The sequence below is a fragment of the Oryx dammah genome, unplaced genomic scaffold (assembly GCF_014754425.2).
Source record: "Oryx dammah isolate SB20612 unplaced genomic scaffold, SCBI_Odam_1.1 HiC_scaffold_20, whole genome shotgun sequence".
NCBI classification, from domain to species: Eukaryota; Metazoa; Chordata; class Mammalia; order Artiodactyla; family Bovidae; genus Oryx; species Oryx dammah.
Window position 1 is genome coordinate 33,951,879 of NW_024070204.1, and position 17,821 is coordinate 33,969,699.

Sequence of the window (17,821 nt, forward strand, 5' to 3'; positions counted from 1 at the left end):
GCTCAGAGTTTCTGAGCAGAGAGAGGAGATAGGCCTGAGCAGGGGGAGGGACAAAAGGGGGCAATAGGGCTCTGACAGGTAAGTTGGTCCAGGACCCAGCAGGCAGCCACACCTGGATAGGCAGCCACACCTGGATAAGCACCCCCGCCCCCAGCCAGACCCAAAGAACAGTCTGAACCTGAGGGGGCTTCAGCCCTGGGGCCAGTGAGAAGATGTAACCCTTGCTCGCTCCCTGGTCTCTGTGTGGCCATCCTTGTCACCGCCACCATCACGGGTCCCTACCATCAGAGACCACGTTGAGGCCATCTTTGTATTCCCAATGCTAAACCTAATAGCTCGTTCCATGACTCTCTGCAGCCTGAAAAATGAAATGCCCACGCTCACTGCCACCACCACCGCAGGAAGAGGATTTTGCCAGCATCTGTCCTGAAGCATCAGCATCAAGGGCTTTCGGCCGCAGCTCCCTCAGAGCTCTGGGACTGTTGTTTCCTTGCTACACAGGCAGTAAGAAGCACAGGCCTGCGGCTGCTACAGCAGGCCAGACAGAAGCTAATTACAGCAACCTGAACCTGCCATGACTAACAGGCTTATTTAATTTCAAATGTTTGTTTGTTGACCTACAAAAATCAAATACAGCAACCTCACAGGCCAGGCCGCCACTGGGGCCCTGGGAGCGATGTCTGTGTGCAAAGCAATTACGTCGGCCCCGTCCAGGCAGGGGTTGGATGGCACCGTGATACCTGGAATAGGACTCACTCTGGAAACATGTCAATTCTGTGGGGAATGTGGTTCAACTCGGGCAGCAAATGAAAGGCGTAAAGCTGGCCACAGAGGGCCCTCAGCCAGTGAGGGCGCTCCAGCATGAAGGCTGAAAAAGAAAAGCCTTAGTCGCTCAGTCGTGTAGGACTCTTTGCGACCCCACAGAATATAGCCCCAGGCTCCTCTGTTCAGGGATTCTCCAGGCAAGAATACTGGAGTGGATGGCCATTTCCTTCTTCAGGGGATCTTCCCAACCCCAGGATCGAACCAGGGTCTCCTGCATTGCAGCCAGATTCTTTACTGTCTGAGCCATCAGGGAAGCCAGCATGAAGACTAATTTGGGGAAATAATGAAATAGCTCACTTCATTGAGAATCTACTCTGCATCATGTCCCTGATGTACATTATTACATCTGTTCCTTCCATCTTCATGAGACAGATATTAACTATTCCAAGTTTACAGGTGAGCCTCTGAGAGGTTAAATAACTTACCCATGGTCATACTCTGATGGTAATAACAGTATAACAAATATTGGGTACTTACTATAATTCTGAGCTGAGTACTTAATATAATACCATTTAGTCCTGATGCTAATTCTATGAGGCAAAGATTATTATTAACCCCGTTTTCCAGATGAGAAAACCATGCCTTGGGGTGGTTAAGTAACATGCCCCAGACCACAGACAACTACCAGGTGGCAGAAGCAGGGCTCCTGTGATGATAATAACAGTTGATATTTATGGCAAGTACGTTAATCCGTGACTTTTGTCATTTCAATCCTTCCAACAGCCTGGTGAGGTGAGAACCAGTATTTCATTCTGTAGATGAAGGGACTGAGTCTGGGGGAGACTAAAGAAATGTATCTAGAGAGTAAGAATTTCACCATAGACAGTTTTACCCCAACACTCAAGCCTGAGATCACTGTGCTATGCTAGCTCCTTGGTCTAGACATCCTCAGATCGTAGGATGTGAACTAGGCTTCAGACCCAGCCTATATAGCTTCGCAGCCTGTCCTGCTTTCTGGCTCTCGATTACACAGCCCTCCAAGGCTCTTGTCTCAGAGGTAGCAATTGCCCTTGAAGTCTAAGCATGATATGCACAGGCTACTCCAATCCAAGGGCAGCCAAAGAGAAGGGAAAGTGCATGGGGCTAGAAGGAGCTGGGAATGAGATGGGGAGGACTGAGGCTATAATTAAAGCCTATCACTCATATCAGTGGCCAGCCATTCCTATCTTGGCCAGAGGCAGGCGCAGTCACCACTGGTAGCAAGGTGCCAACCAAGCAAGGGGATTTGGAGCAGGCTTGTTATTAATAATAAAGATGCTGCTGCTGCTGCTGCTGCTGCTGCTAGGTCGCTTCAGTTGTGTCTGACTCTGTGCAACCCCATAGACAGCAGCCCACCAGGCTCCCCCGTCCCTGGGATTCTCAATGGCCACTAATATTTACTGAGCACCAATTAGGTACAAGATATGGTTCTAGGTTCCCATGTACATTCTCTCATCTATCACATCCCCGTTTCACACAAGAGGTAACCGAGGCCCAGAAATCTAGAAGACCTGCCCAAGGTGACAGGTAAGAAGGAGCAAAACCAGCACTGGGACCCAGGTCTCCCCCTAGAGCTCACCGAAGCCGAGCAGTTTCTGCCACTGACATCACCGGGGGCGGGGAGGGGGTGTGTGAGCTAACTTAATGCCTAGGTTAATTAGCTTTCATCATCGACAAAATGAGCTCAGAAGTTCCTCTCTTATCAAGGAATTCCCTCCCTCTCAGGGAAGGAATGTATTAAGGCAGTTCTTTCTTTAAAAAAAAAAAAGCAACAGCTTTAAAATTTTCCAAGCTGTCACTAAATAAATATACCTGTCACAGAAAGGATGCAAGACTCTTAAAGAAGACAGCCCAACATCAAACCAAAATACACCTCCACTGTTCATCGTAATCAATAAATGTGAAATGAAATTGCATTACCTCTCACGAAAATATGCCATTATACACACACACACCCCCCTTCACTGCCCTACAATTAATAGACATTCCTCTCTGCAAGGAATTAGGCAGGGCTGCATGTATTAAATGTGCAAGGGTGCATGCTCAGTCCTTCAGCTGTGCCTGACTCTTTGTGACCCCATGGACTGTAGCCTTCCAGGCTCCTCTGTCCATGGGATCATCCCAGCAAGAATACCGGGTTGCCCTTTCCTCCTCCAGGGGAACTTCTTAACTCAGGGATCAAATCAGTGTCTCCTGTGTCCCCTGCATTGGCAAGCAGATTCTTTTACCACTGAGCCACGACTGGCTCTGAATAGTATGCAGTTAAATTCCAAGGTTTATGTAATGCATTATAACTCTCCTACCCTCCATAAGCTGTTTCTGCCCCAAAGTATCAGAAAGTTCCTAGGGAAAACCCTAAGAGATTCAACAGGAATTCTTAGAAGCTGATGTGCTCTGTTGAACACATCCAGCACAAGCACAGAACACGATGCAGAAGCTGTCCCAGAAGATCCCCATCATGAGACAGAAAGAGCCCCTACTCTTCAGCAGCCTCTCCCCCAAGGGAAAAAAAACCAAAATGTTCATGTTTATTTGCTACCTTCACCTGAACTCAAGAAACATATTTTAATTCACATTTGCCTACCTCAGAATCACAATATCAAGACAAAAAATTGCTAGCAAGTATTTCTTCAAAAATATTCATTTCTGAATGCTTAACACTAGAATCTAATTATTATAATAGTAACAAGTTTGCACTAAAATGCACGTATTTAGCCGTTCTGTGTGATGGGTTTGTTACTCTATATGCCGCTCAATCCCCAGAGATTGTCACTTAATTAAATTCAGAGACGTCTTCATGGATAGATTCCTAATTTAATGTTTCTATGCCAAGAGTCTCAGAGGTCCCATTTCCGTACAGAAAATTCTACTGCCACAAAAAGAGAGATTAATGAAATCAAACAGCTACTATGTCTCCTAAAACTGAGATGCGCTTGCATCTGAGCTCTGGATTTAGGGCCTAGGTTGAAAGAACTCCCTACCAGAGGGGAAACCTCTTCTCTCCACCCACCTGAGAGCCTCTCAAGGCCACTGCATGTCCAGCCAGGAGATATTGCAGGGTTATTGGAAATGCAGCCCTTGAAATTCTCACCAACGCATTTCTCCATCCCACCCGCCATCTTGGCAGAAATTCTTGTAAAACTGATGAAAAAATAGTCAGTGTCAAGATCTTATGAAAGCATTCACGTGGAAGGAGCTGTGTGTGGCATTTTGAAGTCCTAGGGACAGTTCCAACTTCTGGTCATTCTGTCAGCTTTCCTAATTTTTCTAACATGCTAACAAGAATGTCTAACCTCTAGGGTGCAGAGCTGGACAGCTTAAAACAGAACATGAGTCCTGCACACCATCCCACCTACATCCATCCTGCTCTGAACATGGCTTAACCTACCCTTATGGGAATGAAAGATTTAGCTTTTGAAAAGGATCTTTAATAAAGAAGACTGTTGTCTGTTAAACTTGCTATCAACCAGAGAGCCTTATATGAACTAAACTGCTTACAAATACATAATGATCGTTATTGTTTAAAATAATGTTAGAGTCCCGTGATTCTGTGGCATCCCCCTGCAGCCACCCGACGTCCGTAGCCCTCGGCTTCTATTTCCACAGTGACTCTGGGTGTCCATCTCTTCTCCTCACGGCCCTTTCTCAGAGGAGAATTTCATCCTGTCTCACCTGGTCTGCCAACATCATCTGCTAACTGACCTTCTCACCAATCTATCCCCCACATCACACACTGCCATGTTACCCTTCCTAAAGAATGGGTCCAGTTTTTGTCATTCCTCTGCTCTAGTACCTTGAGTAGCTCCCACAGCCTGCTCAAGTCTTTGATCTGCCACTGAGTCCTCACCACTAGGTGGTTCCCAACATCTACCTTCAACTCACCCCCCCAGCGCTCACCTTCGCGCAGCTTCCTGTGATTTTCTACCTTCCCCATTTACTCTCGAAACTCCCAGTCACCTTCTTGCTCCCATTTCTGCCTGTCAGAATGCTACCGCCATCTTTTCAAATAAATGCTACCTCCCTTATGAAGGTTCTTCTGACTCCAAGTCCACCTGTCCCTCTAAATAAATTCACACCAGATATGTCCTCGCCTGCTTCGAATCTCCATTACACTTTGCACTTTTCTGAAAATGACATACCCCTATCCAGGATGAGAGCTAGTCGTGAACTTGCCATAACCACAAATACTTTAGCGTCACAGCAAACTTCCACTCTTATAATGCTTAGTACAATGTGTTAGGCACATAACTAATACCCCAGAAACGTTAGTGGGTGCTACGGAGTGAAGGTATCCACCCCAAATCTGTATTTTGAAGCCTTAATCCCTAATGTGATGTATTTGGAGAAGGGATCTGTGCAGTGACTAGGTCATGAGAGTTAAAGACCATATGAATGGGACTGGCACCCTTAAAAGAAGAGACTCCACAAGAGAGACAATCTCTCTCCCTCCCATGTGAGAACACAAGAAGCCAGGTCAGAAAGACAATCCCAGTAGATACCAAATCAGCCAGCACCTTGAACTTGGACTTCTAGCCATCAGAACTGTGAACAATCATTTGCTGTTGTTTAAGCCACCCAGTCTGTGATAAAATGTTATAGTGACTCGAACTAAGACAGTGGGTAAATCCATATAAGTAAACAACACACATTCATTTTGCTTTCAGAAATATTTAGAAGATTTTTGTTTTAATACTTAGTAATATTGTTGTTTACATTGCTGCTGTTATTAGTCACTTCTTTGAGACCCGTGGACTGTAGGCCACCAGGCTTCCTTGTCCATGGGGTTTCCAGGCAAGATACTTCAGTGGGTTGCCATTTCCTCCTCCAGGGTATCTTCCTGACCCAGGAATCGAACTCATATCTCCCGCATCTCCTGCATTGGCATGTGGATTCTTTACCACTGAGCCACCTGGAAGCCCTAGTAATACTTAGTAATAAAGAATGTTAAAGCATTGTGCTGAAAGGCTTGAGAGTTTATATAATACATGCAAAATTGAAAAACATCTTAATCAACGGAGCCCATAAGTGGGCTTGACAGTTCTAGTATTTAACATTGTGAATGCTGCTATTTAATCTGAAACCAGCCTTACATCTCCATCTCTAATCCTTGTTCCTTTCCTCTGTAGAGTTTCTTTATAGGCTTTTTTTCTTTCCAACTCAAGTTGGTACTGAATTTTTGGCACTCACAAACCTATCACTTTAGAAAAGGAGCTCAAAAAGTAATAAGCAGGTCCAGATTTGGGTTCAGTGCCCAAAATAAAATGCAATTTCTCTACTTTAATCGGATCCAGCCAAATGGCCAGTCCAATATGTAACATATGTCCAGCCAACTGGTTGGAGTCCATGCATTTGGTTCCGTCTGTAGATTAATGAGATTATGGCATTGTTAAAAAGAGGCAGAAAATGCTAATTTGACATCTACCATGATATACTTTACAGTTTGGGGGGTTTCTGCATTTTAAGACATTTTTAATTACTTTGGTGTGCTGTGCCAATGAGGACCATATGCCCGTTCCTGTCCCTCCCCGGCTGTCTCCATTGTCACCTGCACATTCCCAGGCAATGCAGACTGTCAAGAACTTGCTTGTCACAGCCTCTGTTGAGAAGACTAAAAGGGCAGCCTTCTCTTACACTCGTGCGTGCATTTTCTGGTTAAAGCTGTTTCAGGAAAAAATTAAAAGTCACGTATTCAGAGCTAAAGAATTAATTGACCTGCAATGAAAACTGAGTTCAAAACAAAGGAGTTCACCTAGCTTTAAGGGAAAGCCAGCTACATAGCAATACTTGCTAAAAGTACATTCCTCTGTGACTCGGGAAAAATTGGAATTTCACTCATATGATGTACATTATCTACATTTAAAAAAATCACTTGTGGTTCTGCAGTTTGTCACTGAGCTGTGTGCTCTACGTTCCCCCAAAACGCTGTTGGGAATGATTGATGTGATGGGTCTTAACATACAGGATATTAGTTCATCATTTGCAAATATTTCTGAACACTCAGAAACTTTAGCAAAGCAGAGCTGTAACTTCCTCCTTCCATTCTCAGAGAAGCCTCATCTCCTAATCATCTCCTTGAGTGGTGATGGACTTCACGAGGAGAGAGTGCTCAGGGTGAAGGTCAGCACAACTTATCTGTCCAAAGCCCTTCCTAGAAGCTCATTTGGGGTTGAGGGTGAATACTTCAAAAACAAACAAAAACAAAAAAGTATGCAAGCTAAATCATGAAGGTTGGATACTTGTGAAGTACCTCCTAGGTGCCAGACATCATTCTGATTAACTCATTAAATCCTCATAACCAGATTATGAGACAAATACATTTATTATCTCTTTCTCCCATCCAAGTATTAACCAGGCCTGACCCTGCTTAGCTTCCAAGATCAGACGAGATCGGGCGTGTTCAGGGTGGTATGGCTGTAGACTGTTATATTATCTCTTTCTTACAGAAAGAAAGAAATGGAGGTACAGAAACATTAAGAAATTTTCCTAAGGTCATCAGCTGGAAAATGTTAGAGTCAGGGTTTGAAATCAGATGGTCTGGGAGAAACTGTACCCTTACCTGCTACACAATAGTAAAAGGGAAAAAAAAAAATGAACAAAGGCAGCCATCCTGCTGAAAATCTACAGATAAAGAAAGCAAGTTTATTTTTGTAAATTCTATTGAGCAATTCTTGAAAATGTTTCATTTACCATGAAAGCATTTTAACATTTTGGGATTCCAAAATATGAAATAATGGTTCATAGATTTAGTTAAATATTGGGCATAATGGCAGCCCTCCAGTGAAGAGGTATACAGAAAAACAATGCAAAACAAAACACAAATGCACCCAGCAAGAATGCAACTGGCAGCAGAGAGAGCCCAAGTGTCTTCTCCTGCCCACCCAATACCTGCTCCTCTTACAAGGGGGGAACCTGGTTCTTTTTCTTCTCCTGCTTTAGGGAAGTAGTAAAAAAAAAACTTCCTGATGCAGCTGGACTGGCTGCTTCCACACCACCAGAAGAAGCCAGCACGTGCTTGCACACCTGTGCAGTGGTCAGCAATGTCAACCCCAAGAAAACGGATAGAAAGCAGTCAGGAGGCAGGAGCGCTGGCAGAAAATCACTCCTTGGTGCCAGCATCTCCCACGTGTCCCTGGGCTGAGACATACCCTCTTTCAGAGCTACTGCAGACCCAGGGAAACAGAAAATGGAAAGCCCTGTGGGCTGGGAGTTGGAGTTGAAAAAGACTGGTAGAAAACACAAGTGAGTCTCCATCCACTCTTTTAAAGGCAGACTGAACCTCAGTTATAAAACCTGATTTCTGGTCATAAGACTTCGGACTAGTCATTTGACCTGTTCCTACTTTGTTTAGGCTTTCATCCTCTGTCTGGTTGCCTTGAGATCAAGTCTGAGATTTTTATGATTACCCTTAGTATCTGTCCCCCTGCTTATCTCTCCAGCTTCATTTCTAGCTCAGAATCCATATTGCAGCCAGGGTTAACTTTCAACGGTCATGTTAGTTCTCACCTCTGGGCCTTTGCATATCCTTTTCCCTAGAAACACTCCTTCCCTCTCCCTTTTTAACCTATTAAATAGTAAACTCCTATTTGCCCTTTAGGTCTCAGTAGGATATCACTTCCTCCAAGAAGCCTCCCTGATTGCCTCCTGCATCCTCCCAGAGCACCTGGTGCTTACTTGCATGGAACACTTATTATCAAGCCCACTGTAACAAGCTGCCTGCTCCTCAGTATCTGACTGTACTCTGAACTCCTAATGGGCACCCTCCTGCTATAAACTGCAGCAGCACCCTGTTAAGCCACGTATCTTACCTCTTTTATGTTTCTCTTTCCTCCTAGATTCTAAGCTCTAAGGAAAAAAGGACTACATGTGTCCTACATAGCCCTAGAGCCTAGCACAGTCTAGCATGCAGCCTGAACATAATAAATACAGTTGTGGCTGAATGAATAGACTTCTCGGAACCTCAGTTTCCCTATCTGTAAAATGGGGGGATGCAATATAAATCTCAAGAAGTACGTGAGAATCAAATGAAACAGCATGAACAAAACGCCTGACACATTAGTTGGGGCCCATAAATGGCCGCTATACTGACCACCAAGGACACAGCTGCCTCTCCAGTCACCCTCTCTCTCACTGACAAATACCCATTTGCCAGCCCTCTGTTAGTAGATTAGTCGATAATTATGTCTTACCCATCAATATATGCTGGATTTGCAGTGCTCTTCACATTTGAAATCCAGAGGAATGAAGTCATCAGAGTCATTTCTGAGAGTCATTTATTCATGGTCTTTCCCACCTTCTCTCTCTCTCTCTCTCTCTTTCACACACACATATACACACATATACACACAAACAGAATTTCCAGGACTCTAAGTAATTTTCAAAGGACAAAGAGATACCCATTCATTCACCTCCACGGAGGGCTCACCCAATGCCAGCTACAGGCACAGGCAGAGGAACAAAGACGGATGAAGTCATGCCCCTTGGGAGTTCACAGTCTGCTGGTAGGAACCGGCACATAAACATGTAAACTCCACAATGTATTAGTGACGGTCAATGGAACAACCGTGGGACATGCAGGGTAGTACCCGGGAATCCCAGAGGAGGGAGCTAAAGCACAATCTGCAGCTGCTGCTGCTGCTGCTGCTAAGCCGCTTCAGTCGCGTCACCTAGGCAGGCTTTAAAGTGGCCTGAGAAGCAGGCTATTTCTGAAGACTCTATGGCTACACCTTCAGCCCACTTGCTCTCATTCTGTCCTCTGTGAAGATGGAGAACCGTTCATCAGCACCTTCCTCATAATAACGGCCTCAATCCGTCATAAAGGCCAGCTCTAATGAACACAGAAGTCACCAAGGACATGGTCCCGGTCTGAATATTTCACTGTCACAGAAGTCTACGAGTCAGGACTTGGAATCAATCCAGATGAGCTAACAGGAGTTTTCTGAGCACTAGCTATTCGACCCTTTCCTGGATAAGCTCTTCGTAGGTGGTTGTGCAAAAATATCTCTCTGTTTGCTTCCTCTGAGGGCTACTTTTTAAGCCCTGACTTGGTCTTCTACACTCCTAGCACTTTGTGTTTTGAACAGCAGGGCTGAGATTCAGAATCAATACTAAAAAAAAAAAAAAAAAAAAAACTCATGAATTATAAGTATGGTGAAATCTCACTTCCTGCTCTCATTAATGAGGAAGGACACATTTCTTTCTGTTCTGAATATACTTTCAGAGGAAGGCACAGGCAGGAACCCATTGCCAGAGACAGCCTTACGAACAGGTGGCTGAACAGTCCTCCGACAGCTGTGAGCCGGGTGCTGAGAAAGGCGTGATCTCCCACAAGACGTGCTCTGGACACCAGAGTGACCACTGTGGTCGGGGGAGTGGGAGGCCTCTTGAGATGCAGAGCACTGTTATCGGGGAAGAATAACCTTATTTTCAGTTCGCAGGGAACAACATTGCTGATAACTACTCAATACCACCCACAGCATATACAGAGAATGAGTGGCTGGGAAACAGAGCTGGCAAAATGTAAGCAGGGGGGATACACTGGCAGATGGGGTGCCCTCAGATGGGGTAGTCATACCCAGGACACTGGTTCCTGTGCAACCCTTTATCTCAGATTGGGACTATAATCCATGTGTCTGGGACTCGAACCCAGCAGAAACCAGTCTTCCAACTGAGATGAGAGACTAGTTGGTTTCAGGACCTAATGAAGCTCAGGTTCTTGATGTCTCATCTCGGAAAGAATCCGGTGAGAGACGAAGTGATAGGTAAGAAGTGGATTTATTCAGAGAGAAACACACTCCACAGACAGACGGTGAGCCATCGCAGAGGGTGGGTGCAGCAGCCTTAAAATGTGGTGTGGTTAGTTTCTAGGGGCTGGGTAATTTCACAGGCTAATGAGTGGGAAGATTATTCCAGCTATTTTGGGAAAAGGGTAGAGATTTCCAGGAATTGGGCCACCGCCCATTTTTTGGTCTTCTGACGGTGGCTTGAAACTGCCGTGGAGCTCCTGAGTGTTTCATTTAGCTTGCTGATTGAGGATCAAGGTCAAGTCGAATTTGACTTGTCTGCATCTCATTTGATTCAGATCGGTTTATGTTGTGTCCTTGGGCTACGTGCATTCTTTCAAAAGGGCTGCCATGACGAGGTACCGTAGACTAGGTGGCTTAAGACAACAGAATTTTATTTTCTCATGATTTCTCATCATTCTGGAGGCAAGGAATCTGAGATCAAGGTGTCTACAGGGTTGTTTTTTCCTAAGGCTTCTTTCCTTGGCTCACAGATGACTGTCTCCTCCCAGTGTCTTTACATGGTCTTTCCTCGATGTGTGTCTTTGTCCTAATCTCCTCTTTTAAAAATATTTTAAAATATTTCTTTTATTTACATTCAACTCTTTCAAGAGTCCCATGGACTGCAAAGAGATCCAACCAGTCCATCCTAAAAGAAATCAGTCCTGAATATTCATTGGAAGGACTGATGCTGAAGCTGAAACTCCAATAGTCTGGCCACCTGATGCGAAGAACTGACTCATTTGAAAAGACCCTGATTCTGGGAAAGATTAAAGGCAGGAGAAGGGGACAACAGAGGATGAGATGTCCAACTCAATGGACATGAGTTTGAGTAAGCTCCAGGAGTTGGTGATGGACAGGGAAGTGTGATGTGCTGCAGTCCATGGGGTCACAGAGTCAGACATGACTGAGCGACTGAACTGAACTGAACCTGCAACCCCATGGACTGTAACCCACCAGGCTCCTCTGACAATGGGATTCTCCAGGCAAGAATACTGTAGTGGGTTTTCAATTCCTTCTCCAGGCGATCTTCCTGACCCAGGAATTGAACCCGAATGTCCTGCATTGCAGGCAGATAATTTACCAAATGAGCTATGAGAAGTCTGGCTTCACCAGGTCTTGGTTCTTTAGTTGCAGCATGTCTGTTCTTTTACTTGTGGCATGCAAGATCTTTAGTTGCAGCAACTAAACTCTTAGCTGCAGCATGTGGGATCTAGTTCTCTGGCCAGGATTAAACCTGGGCGCCCTGTATTGGGAGCATGGAGTCTTAGCCACTGGATGTTCCCAATCTCCTCTTCTTATAAGGATGCCAGTCTTATTGGAGTAGCGTTCACCCCAATGACCTTGTTGAACCTTAATCACCTCTTTAAAGACTCAACCTCCAAATAAAGTCACAAGCTGAGATGCTGGGGGACAGGACTCCAACTTCTGAATTTTAGGGAGACACAATTCAGCCTATAACGAGGAGTAAAAAGGGAAATATGGAATGAGAAATAGAGGGATGAGGCTAGGAATCACCAGGCTGGCCACTAAAATGGGTTTGATCAAGAAAGGCTGGGGGGCAGTTGTGGAGGAGTTCAGCCACCACCTTTTCCTTCGCTAAAGACTTCCAAACTGAATTATAAAGCTCTGACCTTGCTCTGAGGTTCTAAGTGACACATTTCCAATGCCTACTGGACATATGCCACCTGGATGACCTGCCAACATCTTAAATACAGGAACACTCAAATTGAACCTCCTTCTGATTTCTATTACTGCCAGACTTCCAGGAACATTTGATCTCTTCCCTCTTAATCATCAAGGCCCTTTGCCCTTGCTTCATTGTATCTTCTTACATAGATTTCCTTTCCTTTCCTGAGGCTGTGATTCCTATCACAGCTACTCCAGCCATTCTTATCTGCACCATTGAAAACATCTCCCAACAGGTCACTGTACCTCCAGGCTCTTCTATCAACTTGCCTACACATTGCTGTTGCTGTTGTTCAGTTGTTCAGTTGCTCAGTCATGTCCGACTGTTTGCTATCCTGTGGACTGCAGCACACCATGCTTCCCTGTCCTTCACCATCTCCCGCAGCTTGCTCAAACTCCTGCCCATCGAATCAGTGATGCCATCCAACCATCCTGTCCTCTGGCATCCCCTTCTCCCCCCACCTTCAATCTTTCCCAGCATCAGAGTCTTTTCTAATGAGTTGGCTCTTCGCATCAAGTGGGCAAGTACTGGAGCTTCAGCTTCAGCATCAATCCTTCCAATGAATATTCAGGACTGATTTCCTTTAGGATGGACTGGTTGGATCTCCTTGCAGTCCAAGGGACTCTCAAGAGTCTTCTCCAACACCACAGTTCCAAAGCATCAATTCTTCAGCGCTCAGACTTCTTTATGGTCCATCTCTCACATCCATACGTGACTACTGGAAAAACCATAGCTTTGACTAGATGGACCTTTGTCATCAAAGTAATGTCTCTGCTTTTTAATATGCTGTCTAGGTTGGTCATAGCTTTTCTTCCAAGGACCAGGTATCTTTTAATTTCATGGCTGCAGTCACCATCTACAGGGATTTTAGAGCCCAAGAGAATAAAGTCTGTCATTGTTTCCCCCTCTATTTGCCATGAAGTGATGGGACCAGATGCCATGATCTTCATTTTGTGAATGCTGAGTTTTAAGCCAGCATTTTTACTCTCCTGTTTCACTTTTATCAAGAGGCTCTTTAGTTCTTCTTCACTTTCTGACATAAGGGTGATGTCCTCTACATATCTGAGGTTATCAATATTTCTCCTGACAATCTTGATTCCAGCTTGTGCTTCATCCAGCCAGACATTTCACATAACGTACTCTGCATATAAGTTAAATAAGCAGGGTGACAATATACAGCCTTGACGTACTCCTTTCCCAATTTTGAACCAGTCCATTGTTCCACGTCCAGTTCTAACTGTTGCTCCTTGAACTGCATACAGGTTTTGCAGGAAGCATGTAAGGTGATCTAGTATTCCCATCTCTAAGAATTTTCCAGTTTTATGTGATCCACAAAGTCAAAGGCTTTAGTGTAGCAAATGAAGCAGAAGTAGATGTTTTTCTGGAATTCTCTGGCTTTTTCTATGATCCAGCGGATGTTGGCAATTTGATCTCTGGTTCCTCTGCCTTTTCTAAATCCAGCTTGAACATTTATAAGTTCTTGGTTCACATACTGTTGAAACCTAGCTTGGAAAATTTTGAGCATTACTTTGCTAGCAGGTGAAATGAGTGAAACTGTGTGGTAGTTAGAACATTCTTTGGCATTGCCTTTCTTTAGGATTGGAATAAAAACTGACCTTGTCCAGTCCTGTGGCCACTGCTGAGTTTTCCAAATTTGTTGGCATATTGAGTGCAGCACTTTAACAGCATTATCTTTTAGGATTTGAAATAGCTCAACTGGAATTCCATCACATCCACTAGCTTTGTTCATAGCGTTGCTTCCTAAGGCCCACTTGACTTCGCATTCCAGGATGTCTGGCTCTGCGTGAATGATCACATCATCGTGATTTTCTGGGTCATTAAGATAGTTTTGGTATAGTTCTTCTGTGCATTCTTGCCATCTCTTCTTAATATCTTCTGCTTCTATTATGTCCATACTGTTTCTGTCCTTTATTGTACCAATCTTTGAATGAAATCTTCACTTGGTATCTCTAATTTTCTTGAAGAGATCTCTAGTCTTTTCCCTTCTATTGTTTTCCTCTATTTCTTTGCATTCTTCACTTCTTTGCCTACACATACTACCCTCAGATTAACCTTTCTAAACACTGCTTTCATCATGAATGTTCGTGTTTTGAAACAGTCCACTGCACCCTGCTATCACCAGGAAAGATCTTAACTATATAACTTAGCCTTCAAGGCTTTCCCTTTGTATCTGATAGTCCACTCCTGCCCTAAGCATTCTGAAAAAAACTCTGAAAATGAATGAATGAACATTCTTTCCCAACCCTCCATTTCATAACACAATCCTGTTACTTACTGCTACCTTGTAACATTCCATGTATATACTCATGTGTTCAGCATTTTACTGGCTCAACAGACTTGAATTTGAGTAAGCTCTGGGAGTTGGTGACGGACAGGGAAGTCTGGCATGCTGCAGTCCGTGGGGTCACAAAGAGTCAGACACGACTGAGAGACTGAACTGAACTGAACCTTTCTTTAGTTCCAGCATCCATCCAGCCTGCTCCATTCCTACCTTTCCTGATAATTGAAAATATCTTCTCTTATTTCCCTCAACAGCGTTTACTGTCTCTGGTACCCCATGTAGCCCTTAAGCGGCATACTGTTTTATATGTTTCACCATCTGTTCCTTACTTCACAGCTGCTTGTATGAGTGTGCCTTACTCCCCAAACTCCATGAGGGCAGACATCATGCATTTTACTTCTTTGCAATCCCAGGACACACAATAATAACAATAGCCAAAAACATTCATTGAGTGTTTACCATGTGCCAAACACTGTGGTGTTTTCTAGCATTTTCTTGTTTAATTTAAACAACAACCCCAAAAGGTTCAGTTTAGTTCAGTCACTCAGTCATGTCCGACTCTTTGCGACCCCATGGACTGTAGCACGCCAGGTCTCCCTGTCCGTCACCAACTCCCAGAGCTTGCTCAAACTCATCCCCATCCAGTCAGTGATGCCATCCAATCATCTCATCCTCTGTCATCCCCTTCTCCTCCCACCTTCAGTCTTTCCCAGCATCAGGGTCTTTTCCAATGAGTTAGTCAGAAAAGGTGGCCAAAGGTGGCCAAAGGTAGCCGCATCAGGTGGCCAAAGTATTGGAGCTTCAGCATCAGTCCTTCCAATGAATATTCAGGACTGATTTCCTTTAAGATGGACTGGTTGGATCTCCTTGCAGTCCAAGGGACTTTAAGAGTCTTCCCCAACACCACAGTTCAAAAGCATCAATCCTTTGGCACTCAACTTTCTTTTTAGTCCAACTCTCACATCCATACGTGACTACTGGAAAAGCCATAGCTTTGACAAGACAGACCTTTGTCAGCAAAGTAATGTCTCTGCTTTTTAATATGCTGTCTAGGTTGGTCATAGCTTTTCTTCCAAGGAGCAAGCATCTTTTAATTTTATGACTGCAGTCACCATCTGCAGGGATTTTAGAGCCCAAGAAAATAAAGTCTGTCACTGTTTCCATTGTTTCCCCCTCTATTTGCCATGAAGTGATGGGACCATATGCCATGATCTCCGTTTTGTGAATGTTTAGTTTTAAGCCAGCGTTTTCACTCTCCTCTTTCACTTTTAACATGAGGCTCTTAACTTCCTCTTCACTTTCTGCCATAAGGGTGGTGTCATCTGCATATCTGAGGTTATTGATATTTCTCCCGGCAATCTTGATTCCAGCTTGTGCTTCTTCCAGCCCAGCGTTTCACATGATGTACTCTGCATATGAGTTAAATAAGCAGGGTAACAGTATACAGCTTTGACGTACTCCTTTCTCAACTTGGAACCAGTCTGTTGTTCCATGTCCAGTTCTAACTGTTGCTTCTTGACCAGCATACAGATTTCTCAGGAGGCAGGTAAGGTGCTCCAGTATTCCCATCTCCTAAAGAGTTTTCCACAGTTTGTTGTGATCCACACAAAGGCTTTGGTGTAATCAGTAAAGCAGAAGTAGATGTTTTTCTGGAATTCTCTTGCTTTTTCTATGATCCAACAGATGTTGGCAATTTGATCTCTAGTTCCTCTGCCTTTTCTAAATCCAGCTTGAACATCTGGATTTTCAAGGTTCACGTACTGTTGAAACCTGACTTGGAGAATTATTATGTCCACTTGACAGATCAAAAGACTGAGGTTAGAAAGATTATATAACTGCCACAAAATAACATAACTAGTTATTAGCCGAGCCAGAACTCAAAGCACAGGGCTGTGTGACTCAGAGGTCCTTGCTAATGGGACCTTTCAGAGACTAAGTGATGACCACATATTCATGAATGAATTCAGGTTATCCTTTTTACCAAAGCAACTGCAGTGTGCAGCAGGCAGAATAATAGCCCCCAAAGTTATCCACATTCTGCTCCTTAGAGCCTATGAATGTTACATTACATGCCAAAGGGGTTTGTGCCAGTTTATTAACCCACAGACCTGTTAAATAAAAGCTAAAGCAACTAAAGGCTTAGTTGCTTTAAGCCACTGTATTTGTGGTAATTTGTTACAACAGCAATAAGAAACTAATGTGGCATGTACAGATACCCACCTTCCTAAATTGTCCTGATGAATGGGCACTGCCTTGGTGAAAGGTAAACAGATTATCTTCTATAGAACCAAATATCTGCCTTCCATATCTAAGAAAATCCTTCATAGGCAGACATTCCCAGCATCACCTGTCTCCTGACCTGATCCTTCCCCATTCCATTCCTGTATTATTCTGAAAACCGCCTTACCAAGAAGGACATGAAACTCTGAGTGAAAGCCATATGTTAGTGACAGAATTCTCTCATGAAGATTATTATTACAATCAAAACATGTATGGTATCCTTTTAAAATATCATTGCCTAGTGCTTTTATTCCAAAGCACTTTCCATATATTATCCCAGGCATCTCTGCCAGCCCTTAAGTATGCATAAATGTCAGTTTCAAGTGCACACCGTGGTTTCTGGATTGCAGTTGTTGAGTCAATTCCAAGAATTTTACTCTTAGGAAGCCCAAATAGCGCTGCAGAAGAAAAACTTATTTTTTAAAATGGCAGGAAAACCAACAGTTGTATATTTTTGGTACTGTCTTAAATAAGAGGCAGGCAGCCAGTAGGTGACAGAAGACGACAGTACAGACTGATACAGTAAAGAATATGCCTGCAATGTGGGAGACCCGGGTTCGATCCCTGGGTCTGGAAGATGCCCTGGAGAAGCAACTGGCTACCCACACCAGTGTTCTTGCCTGGAGAATTCCATGGACAGAGGAGCCTGGCGGGCTACAGTCCTAGCCCGTGGGGTCGTAAAGAGTCGAACACGACTGAGAGCGACTAACACTTTCACTTCACTTCATAGACTCATGGCCTTTTTGCTAAGCCACCTTCTCTGTGGCTTTACCTAATTGGTTTCCTAGGGTCTTAAGCCATGTCTAGACTGTAGACACACGGCAAGGTGGTGGTGTGGACACATAGTGGGATTAGAGATGAGATCCACATTTTTAATGCTCCATTCCCTATCCAGCTGTCTTTGATGGATTTCCCATAACCACTTGGACTATCACCCCCTCTGCCCCCTTCCCTGTAAATCAATAA